The 27,408-nt window shown below is 43.5% G+C and overlaps 1 protein-coding gene across 1 annotated transcript in view; it reads right to left on the reverse strand.

Moving 5' to 3' along the window:
* Positions 1 to 27,408, reverse strand: part of hcn4 (hyperpolarization activated cyclic nucleotide-gated potassium channel 4) — a gene marked incomplete at both ends in the record, with an annotated part of 304,555 nt that overhangs the window by 118,494 nt on the left and 158,653 nt on the right. The gene's annotated exons all lie outside the window — the stretch shown is intronic.

Raw genomic sequence — 27,408 nt, forward strand, 5'->3', positions numbered from 1 at the left:
AAAGTAGAAGTTTATGAAATAGTTTGAATTGTAAACTCTTTTAAATGCATACGACGACGTCTAGAGTCTGACTCTGACTGAGCGAGTGCTGCTGCTGCTGCAGCGCCTCTCGGCTTCTGCGCGCAGATTCTGCTGTAAGCCTGTTCCACTGCTTGTTGTGAGGAGTCTGATCACGTAGCCAATAGCAGGGGGTGACAGGCACGTTGCCAGATCGGGTGGTTTTACGCATCATTTTTGTCCAGTTTACAGTGTGTTTTAACTGAGTTTTCGGCTGAAATGCATATGAAATATGGCACATCTTTGAACGCCGTTATAACAGAGTGTTGAGAATGAACGCACTTTTGAACTCCGTTACACAGGGCTGAGAATGAACTCGTTCTCAATTACGTTCATTTAGCGGATATACAGTACGTTCAGTTCAAGTTCGCCCAAAATACGAACGCGTTCATGAACGATCGTTCATTGAACGCGTTCAGGTACATCACTGCCTATGGTATACATAGGAATGTTAAGGATAATTGGATCATTCTGGGATATCCGGTGGTGTAAGGGAGGGAGTCATACGCAAAGGTTGTGTTCATGGAACACAATCCTGTACGACTCTCGGTGGGAGGGGAGGGAAGGGGATTTTTATTTGTATATATGTATGTTTTTAAGCTTGGCTCTCAATGGGACCTCACTAGTTGGATGTATATCTATTATTGCCTCGCACTCCAGAAGCATTACCAAAAACTACACTACAACATGTATAGATTATGGCTAGTTTGAATATAATGATCTGGAACACCGGGGGAATAAATAACCAACTCAAACGCAAAAGCGTGCTCACACTGATGAAAAAAGAACATGTGGACATTGCTCTGCTAAGCGAAACGCACATTCTAGAGAAAGACATAGATAAATTAGCGGACAACACATATCATAATATTAGTCACTCTTCTATTGGTACGAGAACTCGGGGTGTAGCCATAGTCGTTAAACGTAAGTTGAATATTGTATTAAAGGGAGTATGGTCTGATGTAGAAGGTCGGATAACTATAGCTAAGATTGTACATAAGAACAGGAAAATAGCGTTGGTAGCGGTATACGCCCCAAATTTGTACGAAGAGGATTTCTTCACTACACTAACCAATGCAATGTTAGACATTCCCGATTACTCATTTATAATAGGTGCGGATTTTAATGCCATCTGGAACCCAAGGATGGACAAATCTTACCTCGCCTTTTCCAGCGAACAAAATAATTCATCTAAGGCATTAAAGGATTGGTAGAAGATTACAGGTGTAAATGACTTATGGCGATTACTTAATCCCACGACCCGAAAGTACTCTTGTCGATCTGCGAGACATAACACATTATCCAGAATAGATTATGTCTTTGCATCACAGAGACTATTTGATAATTATGAAGTGGAAATGATACCCAACGCACTATCAGATCACTGTTATTTACTCCTTAAAGGAACATTTGGTATACTATCCTCCCGAGCCCCAAGATGGCGATTTAACTCGATGCTGCTTAATAACAAGGAATTCATTACACAACTCAAAGAAGCTGTTATAGTATTCCAACGGGAGAATGCAAACTCGGTGCAAGACCCCAGAATAATATGGATGTCGGTAAAGGGAATGATCAAAGATTTCACTGATAGCTTTTCCTCCAAAATGCGCAAGAATCAATGCACAAAACTGGCTGAGCTGGAAACGCTTTACTCAACGTTATTTAATTCTCTAAAATACAACAACTCAACTCGACTAGAGAATCAAGTTAACGTACTAAAAATAGAGATCAATGCCATATACAGACAACAATCGGAAATACAAATACGCAGCACAAGACAACAGCAGTACTCCCAAGGTTCTAAACCTAGTCACCTATTAGCCATGCGATTAAGAATGAATGCAAAATGTGCAGATATAACTACCATTAGAGCACAACAAGTACTTGAAACAGACCCTGTAAAAATAAACGATACATTCAAAGAATTCTACTCCGACTTATATAAATCAGAAACGACCTTCGATCAAAACAAAATGGACACATATCTTAATCAAATTATTCTCCCTAAACTTTCAGAGGATGACGCTAAACAGTTAGAAACACCGATCACACTAGAGGAACTCAAGAAGGCCATATCCGAAATGCAAAGTGGTAAGGCTCCTGGAAGAGACGGTATCCCATCAGAAATGTACCTTTCTTGTTGGGACATAATTGGACCCTTATTACTAAATATGATCTTATACTCAGTCAAGGAGGGGAACTTCCATAAGAATGACAATATTGCACTCATAACAGTCCTCCTTTAAAAGACAAAGACCCCAACGAGTGCGGTAGTTATAGACCTTTAAGCCTCCTCGGAACCGATATCAAACTGTACTCTAAGGTATTAGCCATCAGATTACAAAAGCATATGACGTCTTTAGTTCACCCGGACCAAACTGGCTTCATAAGAGGCCGCCTGATCACTGATAACATAAGACGAATACTGCACGTACTAGATGCCGACAAGGATGACACCATACCTAAGGCGATGCTGTCCCTGGATGCTATGAAAGCCTTTGACAGGCTGGAATGGTCGTATCTATGAGCAGTATTAGAAAGGATGGGGTTAGGAAAAGGATTCATTGATATGATTAAAGTATTATACAAAGACCCATCGGCCATGATTACAACAGGTACAATCATCTCCAAAATCTTTCCGGTATCACGCTCAGCCAGACAGGGTTGCCCTCTTAGTCCCGGACTATTCAATCTATCATTAGAGCCTTTAGCACAATATATAAGACAATCCCAATCCATAGAACCAATCGTAATCAAGGGCACACAACATAAAATTAGTTTATATGCGGACGACGTAATATTGTTCATGCAAAACCCCAACACCACATTGCCTCATCTGCTCAAGTTGATTGAGAACTTTGGTGATTTATCGGGATTTAAGATAAATTGGCCGAAGTCGGCTTTCCTTCCACTTAACACCCCTGCAAAAAAAGATATAACCCTCCCAGGAGAGATACCTATGGTAAAACATTTTAGATGCTTGTGAGTGGAAATATTCCCCACCATAAGACAAACGGTGAAGTACAATTACACAAAAATCCAAAACAAAATCAAAGACGACCTTGATAGGTGGGCAAAACTTAAAAACACAGTACAAGCACGGATATCAATAGTTAAGATGGATGTACTACCTAGAATCAACTTCTTCAGTTCAATGCTACCGTTACCCCCTCCAGAGGGTTACTGGAAAAGATTACACTCCTCCACATACAAATTTATTTGGAATAACAAACCACCACGTATAAAAAGATCCACCGCACAGAGAAATAAAGCAGATGGTGGCATGGCATTTCCAGATTTTTTCCAATATTTTAATGCGTACACATTAAGACCATTGACAACATGGTTTGACCCCCAAGCATTAGTATCCTGGAGAAAATTAGAAGAAAACATAGTAGCCCCACATAGACTGAAGGACATAGCATACACTAAACTACCAATCAAGCACTGTGAACGGAAATTTGGCCCCATAATTACTCATGCAATCCGGATATGGCGTGAAACACAAAAAAAAAATCCTAACCCACATAAATGGCACAATCATACTCCCTTATTCAATAACAATGCACTCTTAATTGAAAAACGACCTATAAGATTCCCTATATGGGAAGAGCAAGGCATACACTCATTAGGGGATGTTTTTAACAAACAGGGTTTTTGTAGTTATAGAGAAATATGCAAAAAATTTAATCTCACCAAGTCCACATGGCTTTTTTACATACAGTTACAGCTATGTTTGAAGTCTCACAGTGTTCCATTAGACATACCAATTGAACACCACAGATACCACAAATTCTTCTATGAAAGAGAGACATCGAGAGGTTTTGTTTCAGATTTTTATCATCAATTACTAACGTCCTCGTATGAAACCCTCCAACTAGACTCTGCCTGGAGGAGGGATATACCAGACCTGGAAAATGACTTTGATTGGCAAGGAGCCTGGGCAAATGTCCGACTTACATCAAGGAACCCGGACCATCAACAAATCAATCTTAACTATATTCACAGGACATACTTGACTCCTATAAGACTGAGCAGAATGGGTCTTAAACAAGACTCCAAATGCTCCCAATGTACAAATGGGGACGAAGGGACATTTATGCACATGTATTGGGACTGCCCACCAGTTAAGACATTCTGGAAAGATGTGACCCAACAATTATCAAAACTCGTATCTTGGAATATACCTGTACACCCCTCGGTATTACTATTGAATGATGTTTTTGAGTTTGCAGTAAATCCACAGCTAAAGAGATTGGTTTTATCGGGTATCACAGTAGCTAAAAAGCTGATCGCATCACGCTGGTTTCAACCGGAAAAAATTTGCCGGAAAGTTTGGTTTCTTACATATCTCGATGTGATTTATCAAGAAATATCTACAGCAAGAATTCTGGGTCTCAATGAATCCAAAATGTCAATGTGGTTAGAAGTGGTGGAGAGAATAAAAGCTAGCTTATAATGGTAGTGTCTGGTTAGGTGCGAGGGATAATGGAGGTACTACCAAAGGTGGGGTCCGGGAGGGGGGGGTTCGAGCTGGAGCATATGTGTGTAGGTTTTTAGATAACAGGTATTAGGGGTATATCTTATATAAGACAATTAACTAAAATGTGATTTCATTGGATGTGCTCTGACAACTAATGCTTGTATATCTTATCGTGTGTTGTCATGTTTGTTTATGTGTTTGTTTAAAAAATAATTAAAAAATAAAATACAAAAAATAAGCTTTAATCGAACCCTGGTTAATTTCCTCTGATAGTCCGGTTGGTTTGGGGTGGTAAGAAAGCTCATTCACTCTTGCAAGTGAACCCTGCTGCGGTTCATTTGAGATGTGAATGCAAAGCGGACCAAAGGCAGGAAAATACCCCAAAATCTTTTTTTATGAGAAGACTGAAACATAATGTAGGATATAATGAAACACACAATACAGTTTTTTTTCGATTGCTTAAGCACGATTTTGAAAACAGGGCCCGGTGTTTCAAAACACTACACACAATTAGCACAACCACACACACACAATTATCAGAACACCTCAGATCCTTTGCTAAATTGAACAGTTGTCAAAACTATACACTAATTTATAAAAACTACATTTATGACTTAATTCTGTTTGAACCAGTTACACACTGCTGTGCTTAACCTAAAACACATTTAGCAATTCTACTAAATGTGATTAGAGTACTGTATGTGAAGTACACAGAGAATGTGCAAATATACAATAAATTCACCAAACACTACACAAGACCAATGCTGTAGACTGATGAAAATATAATTGATTTATCTCCATATACCCAAATCAATGATGCAGACTGATGAAAAAAACATTTTCTCTCCATATAACCAAATCAGTCAACATTTCAACATGTAGAATCACAACAAAACATGTCCCAGTTTTCATGCTACTACAGTGTGCATAACACTGTAAGCTCAGAAAATATCAGACACACATAAAATACTGTATCCAGTACAGGTTAACATTACAGTAAAACAAAAACAAAAATAGAAACAATTTAAATAGAGTACAGAAAATACTAGACATTATCTCTTTGCCTAGCTGGATCTGGCAAGAGAATTTTTTGTTGTGATTCTCCATGTTGACATGTTGACTGATTTAGGTATATGGAGAGAAAATGTCTGCATCATTGGTTGTCTTGTGTAGTGTTTGGTGAATGTATTGTATATTTTCACGTTCTCTGTGTACTTCATTCTCCTTCCATTTTGGTTGATACATGCAGCCGTTTCTCTCTGTTTCTGCCTTTGTTTCTTTCTCATGTGGTAGTGGTGTGTGGTGGTAATATTGTAAATATCAGAAAGGACTTGGGCAACGCACACACACATACACACACAGACACACCAGATGAGAGAGAACTAGCAGCAGATGTCCTCGATGTCTAGCCAGGGGTAGAGTAATGGGCACAGTAACATGCATACATTTCAATATGCAAATATTTAGACAAGAGCCTAAAAAAAGTCCTGAGAGGGAGTGGGATGGAACTTGAGACACTGGAGGCTTTTCCAGGCAGAAAGTAGGTCATCTATTTAGAATAAAAATGTGATTTTTCTCTGAAGGTTCTCGTTTGTGGATAAATTGGCCTCTTCCTTTAGATTGCCGCTGGTGGTCCATGGCAAATCAATATCAGTTCTCTCCTGGGGGTGACATGTCCAAATAGCTTTCAAACTCATTTCCAAAGAGAGAGAACCTGAGATATAGCAATGTCATTCAGTGTCCTCCAAAAAAAGGTAAGCAACGATGACCCAATAAGGTAATGAGACGGCTACTGTAAAAGAAGACGAGGGGTGCCCTCTGATGATCCCAATCAGCCCAGCAGCAGCCCTGGCTGGATGGCTGTATCAATGCTAACAGCCTCTTTTGTGCACCTGGCCGTCTAAAGCCAGCAAACACCAGGAGCTGTCCATCTGTGAGATGCTCCTATCCCAAGGCTCAAATTAATTCCACAAAGATATACAGTATTTCTTATTGTGTCACATTGAGGATCATTCTTCTAAGTAAATGCAATGAAAGAGCCAGTGTTTACTGAGCAAAACAAAACAAACTCCATTTTGATGTTAATGAGAGGCTGCATCCACTCACACTGGATTTTAAAGTGTGCTATGGTGTGTGTGGGCTCCCCTGCTGCAGAGTGGGACATTTATTGGGGGCCAGGTGTGGTCACTTTGATGCTGTGGGGCTTTTTGTTTGAATGCAGTGAGCAGTGGCCGCTGCTGACCAAATCTTTAGGTGAAGCACAAATTATTATATTATATTTATAAAACATCCACCAATGTGTGTGTCAGTAGTGGCTGGTGAGTTCAAAAATTGGGGAGGGGACGGGAGATAAAAAATCACTCTTCACTAAGACTTTAAAACGGTGGCGCGGCACGGTCTATATGGAGACGCAGAAAAAAGCTACCAAATCCATTCCGAGACAAATCCGAGACAATTCCGAGACTGACTAGCGTCGCGCGTAACAAGTCTGTCTCTCTCGCTCTCTCCTTCAAGTAACCAAACGTTACACTATAAAAATTACCTGGATAGTTGATATAAGTTGATATATGAACTGGATAGTTCATAAGCCATTCTCCCTTTCTGTGTGTGTGTGTGTGTGTGTGTGTGTGTGTGTGTGTGTGTGTGTGTGTGTGTGTGTGTGTGTGTGTGTGTGTGTGTGTGTGTGTGTGTGTGTGTGTGTGTGTGTGTGTGTGTGTGTGTGTGTGTGTGTGTGTGTGTGTGTGTGTGTGTGCGTGCGCACATGCCCGTCCCAACTCTGGTCTTTGGAAAGTTTGGTAGTATTTACTGAGGATGGCCAGATCATTTTGATATTTAAACTTAAAAAATTATTATACAGAGAGAAGCTTCAGCAAGTACAAAACGCTGCTGACCGACAAAAGAGAATCCCTCACTGAGGAAAACACAAAGGCCTAACCATCATGTATCACAATAGTGATGTCAGCCAGAGATGGGGGGAAGCATGAACCTTTAACACTTTCAGTGCCATGGACGACATACCTCGTTTTATCAGCCCCCCCCCCCCCCCCCCCCCCCCCCGTTGAGTGCCGCCGACGACAAATATCGTTTTATTGTTTTATTAGCGATCTGAATTCATATTTCATCAACTGAGTCTCCCGTTGGTACACCAGCCCCTACAGGAGCTCAGAATGGAAAAAAGCGCCCCCTATCGTCTATCCCTGTGTAACTGCAGGTCAGTCGCTTAGACTGACCTGGGATATGTAGAGGCGGAGCCAGCTGGCTCCTTGTGCTGGCAAGAAGTCTGATCAACATGGAAGTCATCGCGGGACGGAAAGCAGCCTGGATTATATATTCACAGCAGCCAATAATCAATCAATCAACGCGATCGATATTTGGAATGGCAATCAGGAATTGGAATAATCTTTTTGGAGAACATCTGATCTAAGGTAAGGAGTCTATGTTACCAGTCTTGGGGTAATCGGAGCTGTTTTCGCTGAGATAACGGCGTGTCCCCTATGTGCCATGTGTGTGTATGTGTGTGTGTGTGTGTGTGTGTGTGTGTGTGTGTGTGTGTGTGTGTGTGTGTGTGTGTTTGTGTGTGTGTGTGTGATCTTGCGGGAACGAGATAATCGATTTTTCAGCTTGCGTCTATAGCGTGCATACGTACACATATACTATCGATAATCTAGCGTTTATTTGAAAACGATTCATAAATAGGCCGACAAATGACAACGCGTCTAGTGTATTCGAGAATATTCCAATAAATGCCGTTTATGAGGGAATCTTTCTATCTTCCCGGAAATTTTCGAGAGAACGATAGCTTTTCGAAATGCTATAAAAAGGATATGAACCGATTAAAAAACAATGTTGACTGCAAACGAGTCATTGATAAGCGACGGGCAGATTAGACACATAGCCATAATTTAAAACATAGATTAGGCGTTTTTAACGCTAACATTGAAGTGGATGGTGGCATTCAACGGGGTAAATCAAGGTTAATCAAGGGCTCTGAAAGTGTTAAAGGACATCTCTTTGAAATAAATTACATTTTACAGTTTTTTTCTGATTAATTTTAAACAAATTATTATTTTGTATTTAACTATTTAATTATTATTTAGTTATTGCACTGCAATGGCAGTTGAACTGCATTGAACTGAACTGAATTGAAAAAAAGAAACCTCATAATGTCACGATCAGAGCTCGTGTCTGCCAGATGAGGAGCAATCAGCGCGGCTGCAAGAGATCACCTCATCAAGCGTTCCCTACTTCAACTGGCAGAACCCGTCATCCAACGTCGCAGTGTTAAACTGCCTACCGAGGTACAACGACGCTACCTGAAGACCAGCTGTAACTACCCCTGTTTATGCTTGCCCTAACCTTCTGTTTCTTGTGCCCCAGGACTTTGCTCCGGCGCCCTTCCACCCTGACGTCTCGAGCCCCAGCGTCCTTCCACCCTGACGTCTCGAGCCCCAGCGTCCTTCCACCCTGACGTCTCGAGCCCCGCAAAGAGGACTCCTGCTCGCTCTCAAGCGCAAGACCTGTGTCCTCTCTCTCTCGCTGCCGACAGCTGCACTGAAGTGCACCTGCTCTCATTCTTCTCCCCCCCCCCCAAGAACATTATGACCTCCGTGTTGTTCACATTCCTGTTTCACATTCCTGTTATACTCTGCTTGGTTGGGAAGAATAATTAAAGAACCCTAAACCGCTCCATTCTCTCCTCCTGTGCTTTGCTATTGGGCTCCGCAAGAACCCCCCATCCTCACAGAACACTGCAACCATGATGTCGGACTCAGCAGCACAGGAGGCCGGTGAATGGAGCACCAGCATCCAGGCCGCCGTCAACGGACACGCCAGTCTGGTAAATCAACACTCACTGGATGAGACTATTGCCCAACTCAGCGCTCTCACTCTCAGCGCCGCGGAGCGAGACAAACGATTCGAGCGTTTCGAAGCATATTTAACAGCCCAGTCAATTCCGCCTGCTGTCTCTCCACTCGTGGTATCCCCACCTATAGTATCCCAGTCCCGGGAACCTCACGTACCCTCGCCAGAGCGTTACGACGGAAACGTTGCCAAGTGTTTGGGCAACAACCTCTAACATTCCAGAGTGACAAATCCAAAATATCCTACCTGTCTGGTCTGCTGACAGGGCCCGCGTTAGAATGGGGGCGACAGCCCTCCACTTCAGTAATTCCCCCCTCTGCAATTGGTACTCCGGGTACATCGCCGACATGCAAAAGGTCTTCGACCATCCTCCCGGTGGTTCGGATAGAACGGCCGCCTTGTTTACCATCCACCAAGGACACCGTAGTGTGAGCGAGTACGCTATCGAATTCCGTATTCTGGCAGCGGGTTCCCAGTGGAATGATGAACCATCACGCGGAGCCTTTCGCCAGGGCCTCAGCGAAGTTCTAAAGGACGAATTGGCGTCGAAAGAGAGGCCTACTTCCCTTGACAACTTGATTAACTTAGCCAGAGAGCTGGACACGCGTCTCCGGGAATGCCGCCGTGAAAAGGCCAGCACCGTCAACAGCGTCCCGCTGCAGAGCCGCAGGGCCGCTGAGCAGGAGCGTCCCGTTAATAGTGTCCCGCTGCAGCACCGCAGAACCGACGATTCGGAGCCCATGGACCTCGACCGCTCTCGCCTTCCTCTCCGCGAATGTCGTCACAGACTCAGGTCAGGGGCATGTCTGTACTGCGGGCAACTAGGCCACTCCATCGCCTCATGTTCGGTTCGCCCAAATGACGGGGCTCGGCTGTGACGCTGGGCACATGCACGAGCCTTAAATTGGTTCCCAGTTCCGGTCCGAATACTGTCCGTGCTGGTCGACTCGGGCGCAGACGAAAACATCATCGACGCTGGGGTAGTGTCCCACTACCACATTGCCACCGACGCCTTACCCATTCCCCGAGATGCCCAAGGCCTAAACGGGAAGTTGCTCTCGCAAATAACGTGCCACACCACGCCTCTCCGCCTTCAACTCTCTGGGAATCATATCGAGGAGATCCGTTTTCACGTCACTGATTCCCCCCATAACCCAATCGTTCTCGGCATGCCTTGGCTAAAGTCAAATCAAATCAAAAGCTACACAACTCTGTAATAAATTGGCCAACGGGCTCAGTCACGAGCTGGAGTGCTCACTGTCACGCCTCTTGTCTCCGGTCGGCGCGGTCACCACTGGGGGCTACTGGTTCTCCCGTTCCCAACGAACCTGTTGACCTTTCGACTGTTCCTCCAATTTACCACGACCTAGAGGCTGTGTTTAGCAAACAACAAGCTCTCTCCCTACCTCCTCATCGCCAGTACGACTGTGCTATAGACCTGCTCCCGGGAGCCCCGCTCCCCGCTAGCCGCCTGTTTAACCTCTCACGCCCAGAGAGAGAGTCTATGCAGAAGTACGTCCACGAGTCCCTGGCCTCGGGCATTATTACCCCCTCCTCCTCTCCTGTCGGCGCGGGCTTCTTTTTTGTGTCCAAGAAGGACCATTCCCTTCGCCCCTGTATTGACTACCGGGGTCTCAATAACAAATTAACACCATTGTTGAAAGTGTTTTTGTTTTGTTTAATTTCATTTGTCTGTTTTTTGGGTAAAAAAATTGCAAAATCTAGAACTAGTCACTAAACAGTTGGTGGCTTACATGGAATTGATATCAGATTTGTAAATGTAAATGTTGTAGGAGTTGCTGTGCGGGTTAATAACACTCTATTTTGTCTTTCACTAATGACATCATGTATTGGCAGCAGTACAGCAGGGTGTCACTTTGATGTTGAAGGACCAGCAAGATATACATTGGGCCCTAACAATATAATTAATCTAAATGGTAAATAAGACAGAGCCCATGATTGGTCCCTGTGGGACACCTTTTGTAATGGGTAGAAGCTCTGATTAGGCATTTCCCATTTCCACAAACTAAAATATATCAGATAAATAGCTTTGAAACCAACTGCAAGCACCTGTATCAAAGCCAACACTGTGTAATCTTTGTAATAGAAGAAAATGGTCAACAGTGTAAAATGCCTTTGACAAACAGGGCAGCACAATGTTATCTTTTGTCAAGGGCTGTACTATGTCATTCATAAATAGAGTAGCGGCTGAGATCGTACTGTGTTTTTCTCTAAAAACCTGATAGGTGTGGGCTTAATATAGAATGCTTTGTGATAAATGCTTTGAGTTGGTTGTTTACCAATGATTCCAGGATTTTTGCTATACAGGTTAGCTTGGAGATATTATGGCAGCCTGTCGCAAAACTCACCATGCCATCTTAAAGGCACAGTCAACACCATTGTGATGCATACACAACAGTCTACAAGGACCAGGCTCTATTTCTTTCTTTAGATAAGAGTGCCAGTTCTGGTGTGAACCATGATGATGACCTGTATTTTATCCTAAGCTTTTTCCATGGTGCATAATTATGCTCATCCCATTGACAGTATGTCTGCAATGACACTCTCCATGTCTGGCAAATGACCTACTGTACAGTCCAGCCATATGGCTGCAAAATTCAACTCCAATGGAACACTCTGATTGGGCGTTCTTTTCAGAAAATAATCCAAGGACACACAGCTAAATCGGGCCTGGGAATAGGGACTAATGTGATTAAGCATTACATCACACGCAGGAGTGTGTTATGAGAATACACACGACTACAAGTGGTGTAATGTCTTTTATACAATTGGCGAATTCATCCAACCTTATTGCTATACAATAAACACACATTAATTGAAGATTTAGAGGCCAAACGGCGCTACAGGGATAAAATTGAACTCCAGTTTGAACAAGCTGACTCTAGAGCTATGTGGCAGGGGCTCAAAACGATGACAGACTACAAAGGCGCCTCCCTCAAACTGAACAGTGACATCTCCTTAGCAAATGACCTCAATACCTTCTATGCGAGGTTTGATGCTGGTAATAACAACACCAGCTCACAAGCCACGGCAATGGGGGGGGGGGGGTCGGCTGCTGATGGAGGCGCAGTGTTCAGGGTAACAGAGCATGAGGTGAGGCGGACCTTTAAAAAAGTGAATATCAGGAAGGCAGCAGGTCCGGACGGCATCCCCGGCCGCGTCCTAAAAGTCTGTGCCGACCAACTGGCCCCAGTATTCACTGACATCTTCAACCTGTCCTTAGAACAGGCTGTAATCCCCACCTGCCTGAAGAAGTCCACTATTATCCCTGTACCCAAAAAATCCAAGCCTGCTTGCCTCAACGACTACCGCCCTGTAGCTCTCACCTCCATAGCCATGAAGTGCTTTGAGAAGCTAGTAAAGGGCTACATCTGCTCCTCCCTCCCCATCAACATGGACCCCCTGCAATTTGCATACCGCCCCAACAGGTCCACGGAGGACGCCATAGCCCATGTGCTGCACACAGCAGCATCACACCTGGACAAGAGGCAGGGGAACTATGTGAGAATGCTATTCATCGACTACAGCTCGGCATTCAATACCATAGTCCCCTCCATACTCATAGCCAAGCTCAGGGACCTGAGCTTGAACTATGACCTCTGCCAGTGGGTCTTGGACTTCCTGACTGGCAGAGGTGGTGAGAGCAGGCAACTGCACCTCCTCATCCATCACCCTCAACATAGGGGCCCCCCAGGGCTGTGTTCTGAGTCCCCTCCTCTACTCCCTGTACACACACGACTGTGTGGCTCAGCGGAGTAGCAATACAATCATCAAATTTGCTGACGACACAGTGGTGGTGGGCCTGATCTCTGCCAACGACGAGAGGGCCTACCTGGAAGAGGTCAAGGTCCTGGCGGGATGGTGCCAGGAAAACAGCCTCTCCCTGAACGTCAGCAAAATAAAGGAGATGATTGTGGACTTCAGGAGGTCGGGGGTCAAGGACTACAGCCCCCTCAGCATCGACGGGGCACCGGTTGAGAGAGTCAACAGCTTTAAGTACCTCGGAGCCTACATATCCGAGGACTTGACATGGACCACACACATTGACAGTGTTGTGAAGAAGGCACGACAACGCCTCTACTTCCTCAGGCGCCTAAGGAAGTTCCAAGTCAGTCAGAAGATCCTTAAGAACTTCTACTCATGTACAATAGAGAGCATCTTGACCGGCAACATCACCTCCTGGTTTGGGAATAGCACTGCACAAGACCGAAGCAGACTACAAAGAGTGACACGTTCAGCCGAACGCACAATTGGAGGGGGGCTCCCCACCCTCCAGAACATTTACAACAAGCGTTGCAAGGGCAAGGCTAAGAGAATCATTAAAGACTCCAGTCACCCGAACAACTGCCTCTTTGAACTGCTGCGGTCAGGCAAGCGATACCGGAGTCTCAAGGCGAGCACAGAAAGACTCAGAAGAAGCTTCTATCCCCAGGCCATCAGGCTGCTAAACGAACAATGAATGAACACTACACAACAACAACCACCAAACGCACATAGCACACACATCCACACGCACACACTCACTTTAAACAAACACACTGTAGCACCCACTCCACACACTTTATAGCACACACCCACTTTAAACAAACACACTGTAGCACCCACTCCCCACACTTTATATTTATTGATGAAGGATTGCACTACAACTCGTACACCTTACTGTAAATTGTACCTAAATTGTACCTCATCCCATTTCTGCTTTGCACTATATAGTACTGTACATTAGTACACTGCATAGTATTGTATATTATATGGTAACTCAGAACATTGTACATATGTCTATACCGAACACTGTGACCTCATTTTCTTCTTCTAAACTACATGCTATACTATGTTATTTGATACTATCTTGTCTAGCACAGTCTCTGGAGCGTAACAGTAAGAAGCATTTTGTATGAAAGTATTCTGTACTTCTGTATGACAACTATTAAAGAAACTTGAACTTGAAACTTTATTCACAAAACCATCTGCAGAAAAAGTAGGTCAAAAAAAAAAGAAGAGAAGTTGGCTCCGTGTGTAGAAGCAACTCGGAGGTGCGCTGTTTCAAAGCATGCCGTCTAAGAATGAAGTGAGCGGTTGTTATTGGATTGATTGATTGAAAATGTTATTATTCATCCAACCTTATTGCTATACAATAAACACACATTAATTGAAGCATAATGGAGGTTTATTCACAAAACCATCCGCAGAAAAAGTAGGTAAAAAAAAAGAAGAGAAGTTGCCTCCCCTTTTTTTTAACCTACTTTCTATAGAAGCAGCTCGGAGGTGCGCTGTTTATTTTATTTTGTATCTACTTTTTCTCCCCATTTTTCTATTTTTCTCCCTTCCCCAATTTCGTATTGTCCAATTCTACCCTCCCCTGTCTCGAACGCTGTTGGCCATGCCTCCCACAAGCCGGCTGCAATGTGGACGAAGCCTTGCATCACGTGTCCCCTCCGGTACTCGAGGAAGCAGCCGTCGCATCTTTTCACCTGTACAGCGCGATCTCTCAGCGGCGAGGGTCTGCGTGGGAGGGACACGCCGCCCTCGTCGCTTCCTGATTCTACTGCGCAGGCGCACCGACCGACCTGTAGGATTCGCTGTCCACAACGTCCGATCCCCACCCACCAGCTTCCCACCCCCTAATACTGCCAATTGTATTAGTATGAACAACCAGCCAAGCTGATAGCAATGCAGAGAGCTGGGCTCGAACCCAGCGTCTCCTGCATTGGTTGCGAGCGCCTTGCCCACTACACCACCTAGCCGCCCTGGAGGTGCGCTGTTTCAAAGGATGCCATCTAAGAATGAAGTGAGCGGTTGTTATTGGATTGATTGATTGAACATTTTATTAATGTCCGCCTTGTGCTTCGAAGTGGTTATGCTTTGGCCCTCTTTCGAAGTGGGTTAATAATAATAATAATAATAATGACTTGGATTTATATAGCGCTCTTCACTGACCCAGAGCGCTTCACAGAGTCCATTATTCGTTCAGTCATACCGGTGGTGGTCAGCTACAATTGCAGCCAGAGCTGCCCTGAGGGTTATGCTTAGAGTTTGGAATCAGGGCTGGTGGTCTATCGCCCTGCTCTAAAGATAAACTCTAAGCATAACCCACTTCGAAAGAGGGCCAAAGCATAACCACTTCGAAGAAATAGGTTGCTTCAAAGCATGCCGTCTAACAGTGAAGTGAGCGGTTGTTATTGGTTTGATTGATTGATTGATTGAAAATTTTATTAACAGTGAAATTAGTGTCTTTTTGAAGGAGAGGGAGGTTCTATAACGAATGGCATCTAACAACACACTTCGCACGATTTATATGTTGTTTCACAATGAGTCATGACCAACCAATTACATAATCCAACATTGTGTAAGCAACTAACACATTCCACATGACAGAATAGTTTTTGAATGAGTCGTTATCGTTATCAATACATTCATTCATAAAGATTATTGTCCGCCATCTTGGTTTCATTCCTAAAACCATGAACGGCGGAGTGATTGTAATTCGGTTGTGGGCGGGTTCTGGGATCACGTGGAGTGTGTTATGAGAAATAACAACATCTAACTTGACTGTTTCAGCCAATCAGAATCAACCAATTTGCATTCCATTGTATAAAGCCAAATACAAAATTGCCCTCAACCATGGCTACAGCAGGAAACAATGGAAGTGTGATTTGAATTACTAACCCAAAGAAATGTCATCGGAACTCTTGATCTCCTGATTCCAAAACCACACAGAGAGGGCCGGACTGGGGAAATTATTCATACCGGGAGATATAGCGCAAAATATAGCCCCAGTCAGGCCACTTTTTAAGCGGGGGTCTGGAAGTCCCCCACCAGGAACATTTTAGTTACAAAGACTTAATTTCCTGCATTCTGGTGAATTTTAGTGCATGTGAATCACAAACTAATGAGCCAACAATTGCTTAGTACAATGTACTGTTATGAACCTCAAATAAAACTGTTGTGGCACTAGCAATGCTACTCTCTCCACCTTCAAAAAGAAAAAAGCAAGAGCACAACATATTTTTCTATTTACTATTATAATACAATTAACCACTCTCTCCACCTATTCAAACAGAGCAAGAGCACATACCCAATACACAATACTTTTGATGGGTAGTGGTGCATCAGTAAACTGAATAGGGATTCAGTTTACTGATGCACCACTACCCATCAAAAGTTAAAATATCCCTTTACACAAACATTAAATAACAGACCTTTAATTAACAATACTATAATAACAGTAGCCACTGCCAGAATAGTGTGACACATGTATCGCATGTGGTGAGCACACGCATGCATGCATGCACAATGAAGACAGAAGATTGCGTTGTCTCAATAATTTTAACTATAAAATTATGAGCTCAAAGTATGAGCTCACTGACTGAAATTTCCAACAAAAAGCATCAATTGTCAAATAATATTGATCACATGAACTAGACTAGATGTTTTTGAGGAAATTAGAAAGGGAACAACAACTTAACCCTTGTGTCTGATCAGATTCTTATTATTTGATAACTTTGCAGTGATTATGTTTGTAGCCAATAATATGTGGCAAAGGTGTGTAATCTTTTATTATCTTGGAGTTTTTTTGACTTTCTCTTTCATAAATTGTTTATTCAACTTCAGCCCCGATCATACTGTACCACCACATATTGTTTTTTGTAATGTCAGATTTAACAACTCCTTTCAGAAAAGTGGGAGTATTTCATTTTTAATCTGACATTACAAAAAAAACTAAAAATGCTTATGATCAGGGCTGAAGTTGAATAAAATATTTATGGAAAAGAAAGTGGGAAATTATTTCAACATATAATCTTTTTATGGCGTTTTTCAATTTAGTCCCCTAATATGGTAAGAGTATAATACTTTAGTTTTCAGACACAAGGGTTAAATTATTTATTTGTTTCTTGGCAGATTTAACATTGGGCTTTTGACAGGGGAGATGATGCCCTAACATCCACATGTTTATTTTTATCACTGACTAACCTGCTGGTCCCTTGACCTTGGTGCAAGAAAACATTTGATAAATGTTGCCGGATTTAGCAGCATCTCCTGCAAGGTCCTTTCTTTTTCTTTGTTTTATCCCTCTCTCCTCCACCCTTTCTCTTTCTTCCACTGTCCATCTTGACATCAACGTTAATTGACTTTCGCTCTATCTCTCCCAAGTCCCTCACTACCATGGCTCACTGGTTGTTATTCTGCAGAGTGCCATCTGCCATTCCAGGAAGATCATGGCAGACCCCGCCCACCCGGGCCACGGCCTCTTCATCATGCTCCCCCGCGGCAGGCGGCTACGGCTGCCCAAGACATTAAAATCCTGTCATAGACTCAGCTTCTTCCCCTCAGCAGCTCGCCTGGTAATGAGTCAGGTGTCCCCCTGCTCCCCCCCCCCCCCCTCTGGACTTGAACTGTGCTGCACTGTATCCATGTCCCCAACCACTGCACTTTACTTTACTGTCTTATTGTTGTCTCACTGTTCTGTCCTGTTTTGCACTTACTTATTTATATATTATACTTATTTATTTATTATTATGTTTATTCCTATTTGTGAAAAAAATCATGCACTGTAATGTCAAATCACGTTCCATTTGTACCTATACAATATGGTGAATAAAGTAATCTGAATCTGAATCTGACTTCGCCGCCTCCGCTGTCAATCAGTTGTATCGCGGTCCCGCCTCCACCAATCACAAGCGGCAGCACGGCTCCATTTGTGTGTGTGTGATCCGCGAGAGGGAGAGAGTCAGAGAGATAGTTCTCCAACTCTGTCGCAGACAGTGAAATCCTGGTTGTTCCCCACCCACCTAGGTTATGTAACTATCGCGCCGCCACAACTAGAAACAATGGCCTGGCAAAAAATAAAATAAAAAATAATAATAATAATAATAATAATAATAATAATAATAATAATAATAATAATAATAATAATAATAATAATAATAATAATAATAATAATAATAATAATAATAATAATAATAATAATAATAATAATAATAATAAATAAAATAAAATAAAATGTGTGCAGGCCAGGCCACTGGGAAAACTCCCGGTGCTCCCGATGGCACACAGACATTATACAGTATGTTTGTCTCAAATGTAAGAAACCCAGTATGTTATAGAGGTTTCCAATTACATATGCCATATAGAGAGAACATCTGTGGAAGTCAGAGGTTCTGTGTAGGATTGTTAGTAACTGTCTAACTGCATATATAACTGTTTCCACTAGTAACTGTCTAACTGCATATATAACTGTTTCCACTAGAGGGCGCTCAAGGCAGAGACACTCAGGAACACCACCAGGTGGCGAATATAAATAGAGATGTCTCCTCCCATTATTTCTCCTTCCCCCAGCCTCTCAGTGAGAGGAGAACTATAGAACTGCTGCTCTGCCATGTGAATAAATAAACAACACCAAAGATAGAAACCATGCCTCTTGACCACATTATTGTCGCCCTATAGCCGGATTCTGTCAACAGGTTATGGGCCCAGATAACGCCGAGGCGAAATAATAAGGATAGCAAGCTTAGCAGAAGTATAGGCTAGGTTAGCGCCGGGAGCACCGCGTGGCTAGACGCTAGGCCAACAAGAGCTAAAGCTACACCAACGAAGAGGATGGAAAACAAGGGAAGGGGCAAATGGCCCTCATTCAATGGAAAAGCAGAGGACTATGAGCTCTGGGAAGAGCGCATGCTATGCTGCATGCACAGTGCGGGACTGAAGAAGACGATCCTGGCAGCCCCCACGGGAGACCTGACGGCGGAAGAGCAAGCCCTGGATGACCAGCGTAACGCAGACGCGTACTGTGAGTTAGCGCCACTGCTCGACGACACCAGCTTGGGGCTGATATTCCGCGACACTAAAGACAAAGGCAGAGAAAGCCTGGAGATGTTGAGAGAGCATTACATCGGGCGAGGAAGACCCCGAGTCGTGGCCCTCTACATAGCACTAACGGCCCTGATGAAGGGGCACACCGAGACTGTGACCGAATACGTCAACAGAGCGGAGCAAATCACAACGCCATTGAGGAGTGCCGGAGAAGCACCAAGCGATGGGCTAATGATGGTGATGGTGATGAGAGGACTACCGGAGCTGTACAAACCGTTCACACTCCTGGTAACGGTTCAGCGGACATGGTGCTGGGACAGTTCAAGGCCAAGCTAAGAAACTTCAAGGCCTCAGAAGATACTCACCCAGCCGCCGCGGAGGCGGGAGAGAGGGTGCTAAAGGCCAGAGCGACGCCAAGGGAGAGGACCAGGACCACGGCGGAACTGGCGTGTTGGCGATGCGGAGAGAAAGGCCATCGGAGAAGCGACTGCACAAAGACTGTCTGGTGTAGCATCTGCAAATCCACGGGGCACACAGACAGAGCGTGCATGAAGAAACACGACCAGAGCGCGCGATACGCGCATGGAAAAGATGACGGACATGGACGAGACGGCGGTCATGGACGAGACAGCGGTCATGGACGAGACGGCGGCCACGGACAAAATGGCGGCTCCGGACAAGATGGTGGCTGCGGACAAGAAGGCGGCTACGGACAAGATAACGGCTGTGGACGAGATGACGGCAGCGGACACGATGGCAGCGACGGTCGACGTGAGACTGATCGAGACGACGCCCGGAGAATAACGGGACAAGAAGACTACGCTTTCGGGGCGTGGACGGCGTGCATCGCCGGGCCGGCACAGCTGCAGCGGGCCCAGAGGAGGGGACTGATCGTGGACACAGGTGCGTCGTCCCATGTCATCAGCGACAGGAGTCGGTTCAAGAACTTTGACAACACTTTCCACCCGGAGAGGCTCAGCATGAAGCGGGGCAGACGGGAAGCGCACCTACGGGTTGGCGCAAGAGAGAGGAGACGCACAGGTATGCCTCACGGACAGTGGGGGGCACCGGCATACGGTGACGTTAAAGAACACTCTCTACGTACCATCGTTCCCACAAGGACTATTCTCTGTAAGAGCTGCTACTGCAAGCGGTGCCGAGGTATTCTTCGATAAAGGTAAACATTTTCTTGTAGAACCTGATGGTACACGGTTTGACATAAAGATGTACAAGAGAGTGTATTACCTGCAAACAGAGTGTAATGACAACGACAAGTGTAATGGTGACAATGATATGTGTAAAGTAACTGTCAGCCATGATATTCAGACATGGCATGAGATTATGGGTCATTGTAATTACGAGGATTTACTGAAACTGCAAGCAGTGACAGAAGGCATGCACATTGAAGGTGAAAAGCGTAGACCTGATAAAGAATGTGTAGTGTGCAAAACGGGGACGTTTACTCAACCGAGAAATAGAAATCCCACAGAAAAAGTTAAGGTACCACTTGCATTAGTTAACACGGATCTAGCCGGTCCAGTAAGCAACAAGTCCATAGGAGGCTTTAGATATGTACAGTCTTTTACAGATGTGTGCACAGGAGCAGTGTTTGTTTACTTTCTCAAAGCAAAGAGTGACACACTCCAGGCCACGGAGAAATTCCTGGCAGACGTAGCCCCTTATGGTAACGTAGGATGCTTGAGGTCCGACAACGAAACCGAGTTCACAAACAGAGAGTTCCAATCACTGTTGAGAAGGTACAAGATAAGACACGAGACGTCACGTCCATATCCCCCACACCAGAACGGAGTGGCAGAGAGGGAATGGCGCACCCTTTTCGAAATGGCTAGGTGTAAGCTAGTAGATAGTAACTTACCTAAGAGCCTATGGCATTATGCGGTGCAAGATGCCGCTTACACCAGAAACAGGTGCTTTAATAAGGACTCGGGCACCACCCCGTATACAGCACTGACAGGAAAGAAGTGTAATCTAGCCAGAATGCACCGATTTGGATCAGTGTGTTATGCGTACCTGCAGGACAGGGGAAAGCCTGAGTCCAGATGTGTAAAAGGACTCTTTGTAGGGCACGACAAGGGAAGCCCCGCTTTCCTAGTTTATCATCCCGGTAGAGGGAGAGTGCAGAAACACATGCGAGTCAAGTTTGTCACAAAGACAACATGTGAGAGCGAGACACAGACAGAGGAGCCAGAGCTGGACTCCAGAGTAAGGTGTGTAGAAACAAAGACAACATGTGAGAGCGAGACACAGACAGAGGAGCCAGAGCTGGACTCCAGAGTAAGGTGTGTAGAAACAGAGACACATCAGCCCAGTGTACTTAGTACGGCCGTGCAGGCAGACAGCTACCCCCAGAGGGCAATGACGAGGAGCACCCGAGGGTGACGTCAAGTGCCCCAAGCAGTGGGAGGTATCCCTCAAGGGAACACAAACCCCCAAAGTATCTGACAGACTATGCCCGGAGAGGGAGTGACGAGGATGACAGTACACTTACCACCGTTGATTACTGCTACAGGCTAGTCAGTGGGGTACCCCCGACCTTGAAAAAGGTCACATTGTCCCCCGAATCAAGTAAATGGGAGAGAGCAAGGGATGAGGAGATGAGGTCCCTAGAGGACAAACACACCTTTGCTCCAGCCAAGTTACCAGAGGGCAGACAGACAGTAGGAGGGAAATGGGTGTATTCAACCAAGTTACCAGAGGGCAGACAGACAGTGGGAGGGAAATGGGTGTATTCAACCCAGGAGGGTATTGAAGACCACGACATATACAAATGTATGGTTCGTAGCAAACTGCTTAAATGCAGGAGGAGGAATTGAAGGCCACGACATATACAAATGTAGGAATGTAGATCAAGGGAAACACCATGTGATCAAAGACTAGACTATCAGGAGGATGCTCAGAAACTGACAAATGTAAAAGATGTACGGAGAAGCTGTGGGTAGCCTCATTTATTTAACAATGTGTACCCGCCCTGACCAAGGTTTGTAGAGAGTAGATTGTCACAGCATTTTGCTGACCCCACAGAGGAGCATTTGGATTACAGCCAAACATGTTTTTTTTGTTATCTTAAAGGTACAGGATATTGTGTGAGTTTGAATACAGACAGCTCACTGGTTTCGTGGGAAAACAAAGAAGCAGCCCACAGTGGTACTATCAACTAGTAAAGCCGAATATACGGCTCTAGCTATGACCGTACATGAGTGTATTTATCCAGAACAACTGCTAGAAGTGATGGAGATAAGATTATGAGTATATTGTTTAATATGTAATAGGTAATGGGAATGTATCCTCTATACCAGATAAGGTGGTTTTTGAAGATGAGGGGCATTTTGTCAACATCATTTAAAAATTATGGACACTGTGTATATATGAAGGCTGTTGTTTATGAGGGCAACCAGGGAACCATTGTGATTGCTAGGAACCCAGTGTGTCAACATAGATGTAAACATGCCAATAGAAAATATCATCTCTTCAGATCTGTCAGCAGAGAAGAAAGAATGACACCGGTTTACTGTCCAACGGACGACAAGGTAGCAGACACTATGAGGAAACCTGTTCCAAATTAAAATTGAAGGGATTTGCAAGGGTCATGTTTAATGTGTAAATATTGACTGTCATACCCTGTTGATGTTTTGGATTATATTATTTCCTTTGTAAAATGTTTTTCCAGTATGCTAAACCCTAAGTGGGAGTGTTGAAGTCAGAGGTTCTGTGTAGGATTGTTAGTAACTGTCTAACTGCATATATAACTGTTTACACTAGTAACTGTCTAACTGCATATATAACTGTTTCCACTAGAGGACGCTTTAGGCGGAGACACTCAGGAACACCACCAGGTGGCGAGTATAAATAGAGATGTCTCCTCCCATTCTTTCTCTTTCCCCCAGCCTCTCAGTGAGGAGAACTATAGAACTGCTGCTCTGCCATGTGAATAAATAAACAACACCAAAGATAGAAACCATGCCTCTTGACCACATTATTGTCGCCCTATAGCCGGATTCTGTCAACAACATCTTACAGTAACATAAGGGCATTGGATTTCCAATGCGTTAAATTAACTCCTCCACGTAACCCAGTGACAAAACACACATTTGGCAATCCACCTACTACCCACTACCAGTAACCTTGTTGAACCTGGAGCATTTTAAGGACATAAGAATGGGGCAGAGAGGTGCGGCCGGGTAGTGCAGCGGACTAAGCATCTGCCTACCACCACAGAGACAGTGGGATCGAATCCAGCTGTGGTGCTTCCGGGTTGGCCGACCGTCCATACTAACACAATTGGCAGTGTTAGAGGGTGGGAAACCCGGCGAGGGTGGGTCCTGGTCGTTGTAAACAGCAACTCCTACAGTTCGGTCGGGGCGCCTGCACAGCAAGGGAAGGATCTAGGAGAGGTAGTGTGACCTTCCACACGTTACACTCTCCCAGTGAAGGTGAAAAGAAGCGGTGGGCTGGGTACACATGTGTCAGAGGAAGCATGTGATAGCCTCCGCCCTCCCGGACCGACGGTAGGGGGTAGAGTGCGCAACGACCAGGAAGGGGATTGGGAATTGGCATAACGACTAACATTGGGATGGGAGAAAAACGGAAAAAGAAGGAGGAAAAAGATTTAAAAAAAGAATGGGGCAGAGAAAAGGCAAGAAACACATGACTACAACATGAATACATCAAGCTAATTTGGCTAGGCTAAGAGCCAGCTAATATTCCAGTAGCCCAACTGAGTTTGGCATAACAAAAAATGCAACACAAATGCCACTTAAACCATTCCTAACCAAGCACTGGCCCAGTGACAAAGCAACCAAAATGGCACTCGAACCTGAAAAATGCCACAACTCTCACCAAAGCTCTGCCTAAGCCAGTGCTACAATGCATAGTATAACCAATGAATCTCTCGTCCAACAACTCAAAAAAAACGTTTATGTTACCAGTGAGCATTCACCATCCATTTCAACTACCAAGCCACCAAAGGATAACTACAAATCCCAAAATGTGCCAAGACTCCCAAGCTCCACTTCCTCGTTCCACTTTGTTCCGCAAGCTTCTCCATCCATCTGCGACCACCAACTGACTTTATTGGTTTTTAGTTCACGCTTCCAGCATACACATGCACACTCATTCCCATACATTTATCAATGAATGCTTAATCCATATATTTCATAATGAACTCAATGAAAACCAAACCAAAGGAAGGACAATGGAGAAGGAAAAACAGAGAAACCTCTCATTCACAACACCTAGGCCATGAGCAAGCAAAGGAGTCATCCTCTTTTCCTCTGTGCTTCACATGAATCCTTCAGTAGTGGATTGTCTGCAAGCTTTATAAATAATACAATTATACAATGAAAATCTTAGGAAATTGGGAGCAGCTAGCCTAGCTTTGTCAAAAGTGAAGAATATAACTTCCAACAACTCCAAAACTGACACGCACAGATAAAATGTATATTAATCTTCTCATCTGGCTCTGGATAAGATGGCAATAAGTGTATTTCCCAAAATGTTGGAGTGTTTAAAATACTTTAAAGTATTAACTTACATTACATCATTATTTATTTGAAGAGTATTGTGTTATATTACTGTACTTACATACCTTTTGATTTACTTAAAAAATTACTGGGCAACAAGCCATGTTGGTTGTGCAATAATTTAGAGAAGGGACACATTTTAATTAAATTGTTACCTCTTTCCTCTCAATTACCCCAAAACATGCAATGACAACAATATTATCATAGCCCTGACAGTATAAATTCAGGCTTTAGTCACAGCGAGTTAGTGCTGCTTGATATTTTTTTTTATAAAGGCTACTTCCCAATTGTAGAAAGAAACACATTATTACATACATATTACCCATTAGTATAATATAACAAGTTAGTTCCAACAATATCTGGGATGAATTTGAAAAGTGCCTAAGCATTTCACCATTGATATGGCATCATTAACCAGGGGGACATTAACACTGTTGCTGTCTGTAAAGGTCGAATTAGCATTTGATGTCAGGAAGGGCGCAGCAGTCACTGACTGTGTTAAAGGGGCACTTCACCATATTTTGCACATAATCTCATATATATCCAAAAACTCTAAACCGTTTAGCATACAGTACATTATTTCAGTTATTGAGAGTAAATTAGTTTGAATATGTCCACCAGTGATGTCATCTGGGACATTTAATCCTTGTGTTGTGTTAATTACAGCTCAATTTAGCAATTTTTTCATCTACATAATTTCATGGAGCTGTAATTAACACAACCTTTACCGAACCTTTACCTGGATGTGAGCTATTATCCAAAATACTGTGTTTAAGTAATCATAGTCATTAACATCAATGACCGATGAATTGAAAATGGGGGACCCTGATGTAAACAAGACGAAAGTCTTTCTCTGGTCTGCATCCCCTTAACAATTGTGTGTATTGAGCTGTACTGTATTGTACCCATTCTGCAATCTGTTAATAAAGTTTTCAATCAATCAATCAATTAAAACACCAGTGAAACTATACATGACCATAGTGGCCATTATTGTATCACTGTTGGTGAAGATTGCATGTTGATGATGATGATGAATGATTTTATTTCAGTCTTCTTTTACAAAGCATAGTAGTAGAATATTAAAATAAAAAAATAAATGACCGAAAAGGTGTAGGCTGAAGCCGAGGCTTATAATTGCCTACCCTTTTTACATTACATTATTTACACACAAAAAATACAAAAAAAGAAACATAATTCAGTAAATCATTTTGCAAAAACAAAAGGTTACAAAAGTTTCATAGTTTTATGTACAAAACATATACACACTTTATTTATATATATATATATATATATATATATATATATATATATATATATTATATATCTCTTTTTTTCTTTTTCTCCTATTGTGCATACTGCTTAGTATACATACATACATGATATTCCTATTGTAGATATAGCTAACTGTTTTGGAACCTGTTCCTTCTTCTTTTCATGTCTATTGTCAGCTTAAACTGAACAGTGGTTTCTCTCCTGTATGAGTTCTCATGTGTGTCTTCAGATTTACACACACACAACACACCGATAGACATATTGTGTAAAACCAAACAGAATATACCCATTTTGCAAAAAAAAATTAAAATTTAACATCAACACAACCAAATTAAATCAACATAAATAAACCCATTTTGTCTATCTATCAGTCAAACTACATATTTAGGTTCATTCATTTACACACACACACACACACCCCCACACACACACACTTAGGCATGTTAGGCCTACAGTGAGCTCCTCGGCAGTTGATGATAATAATATCAGCTCTCTCTCTGCTGCTGGGGTTGATTCAGGTAATAATAATCAGCTCTCTCTGCTGCTGTGGTTGATTCAGGTAATAATAATCAGCTCTCTCTGCTGCTGGGGTTGATTCAGGTCATAATAATCAGCTCTCTCTGCTGCTGGGGTTGATTCAGGTCATAATAATCAGCTCTCTCTGCTGCTGTGGTTTAATCAGGTAATAATAATCAGCTCTCTCTGCTACTGTGGTTGAATCAGGTAATAATAACCAGCTCTCTCTATGCTGCTGTGGTTGAATCAGGTAATAATAAACAGCTCTCTCTATGCTGCTGTGGTTGAATCAGGTAATAATAATCAGCTATCTCTATGCTGCTGTGGTTGAATCAGGTAATAATAACCAGCTATCTCTATGCTGCTGTGGTTGAATCAGGTAATAATAATCAGCTCTCTCTATGCTGCTGTGGTTGAATCAGGTAATAATAACCAGCTCTCTCTATGCTGCTGTGGTTGAATCAGGTAATAATAGATCAGCTCTCTCTATGCTGCTGTGGTTGAATCAGGTAATAATAACCAGCTATCTCTATGCTGCTGGGGTTGAATCAGGTAATAATAACCAGCTCTCTCTATGCTGCTGGGGTTGATTCAGGTAATAATAGATCAGCTCTCTCTCTCTGCTGTGGTTGATTCAGGTCACACCTAAGGTACCACACGCTTCAGTCGTATAACTTCAGTGAGAACTCATTTACAGAGGAGAGGCGGCGGTTGTTATGAGTCAGGGCTACAATCAGGCTCTCCTCTGGGCTACCCAGGCTGAACCCTGTCATACTAACAACATGGACCAATTGAAGCACAGCATGAGTTCTCTAAAAAACCTGGATACAGGCTTTTATTTCA

Source organism: Notolepis coatsorum (genome assembly GCF_963971535.1).
Source record: "Notolepis coatsorum genome assembly, chromosome: 20".
NCBI classification, from domain to species: Eukaryota; Metazoa; Chordata; class Actinopteri; order Aulopiformes; family Paralepididae; genus Notolepis; species Notolepis coatsorum.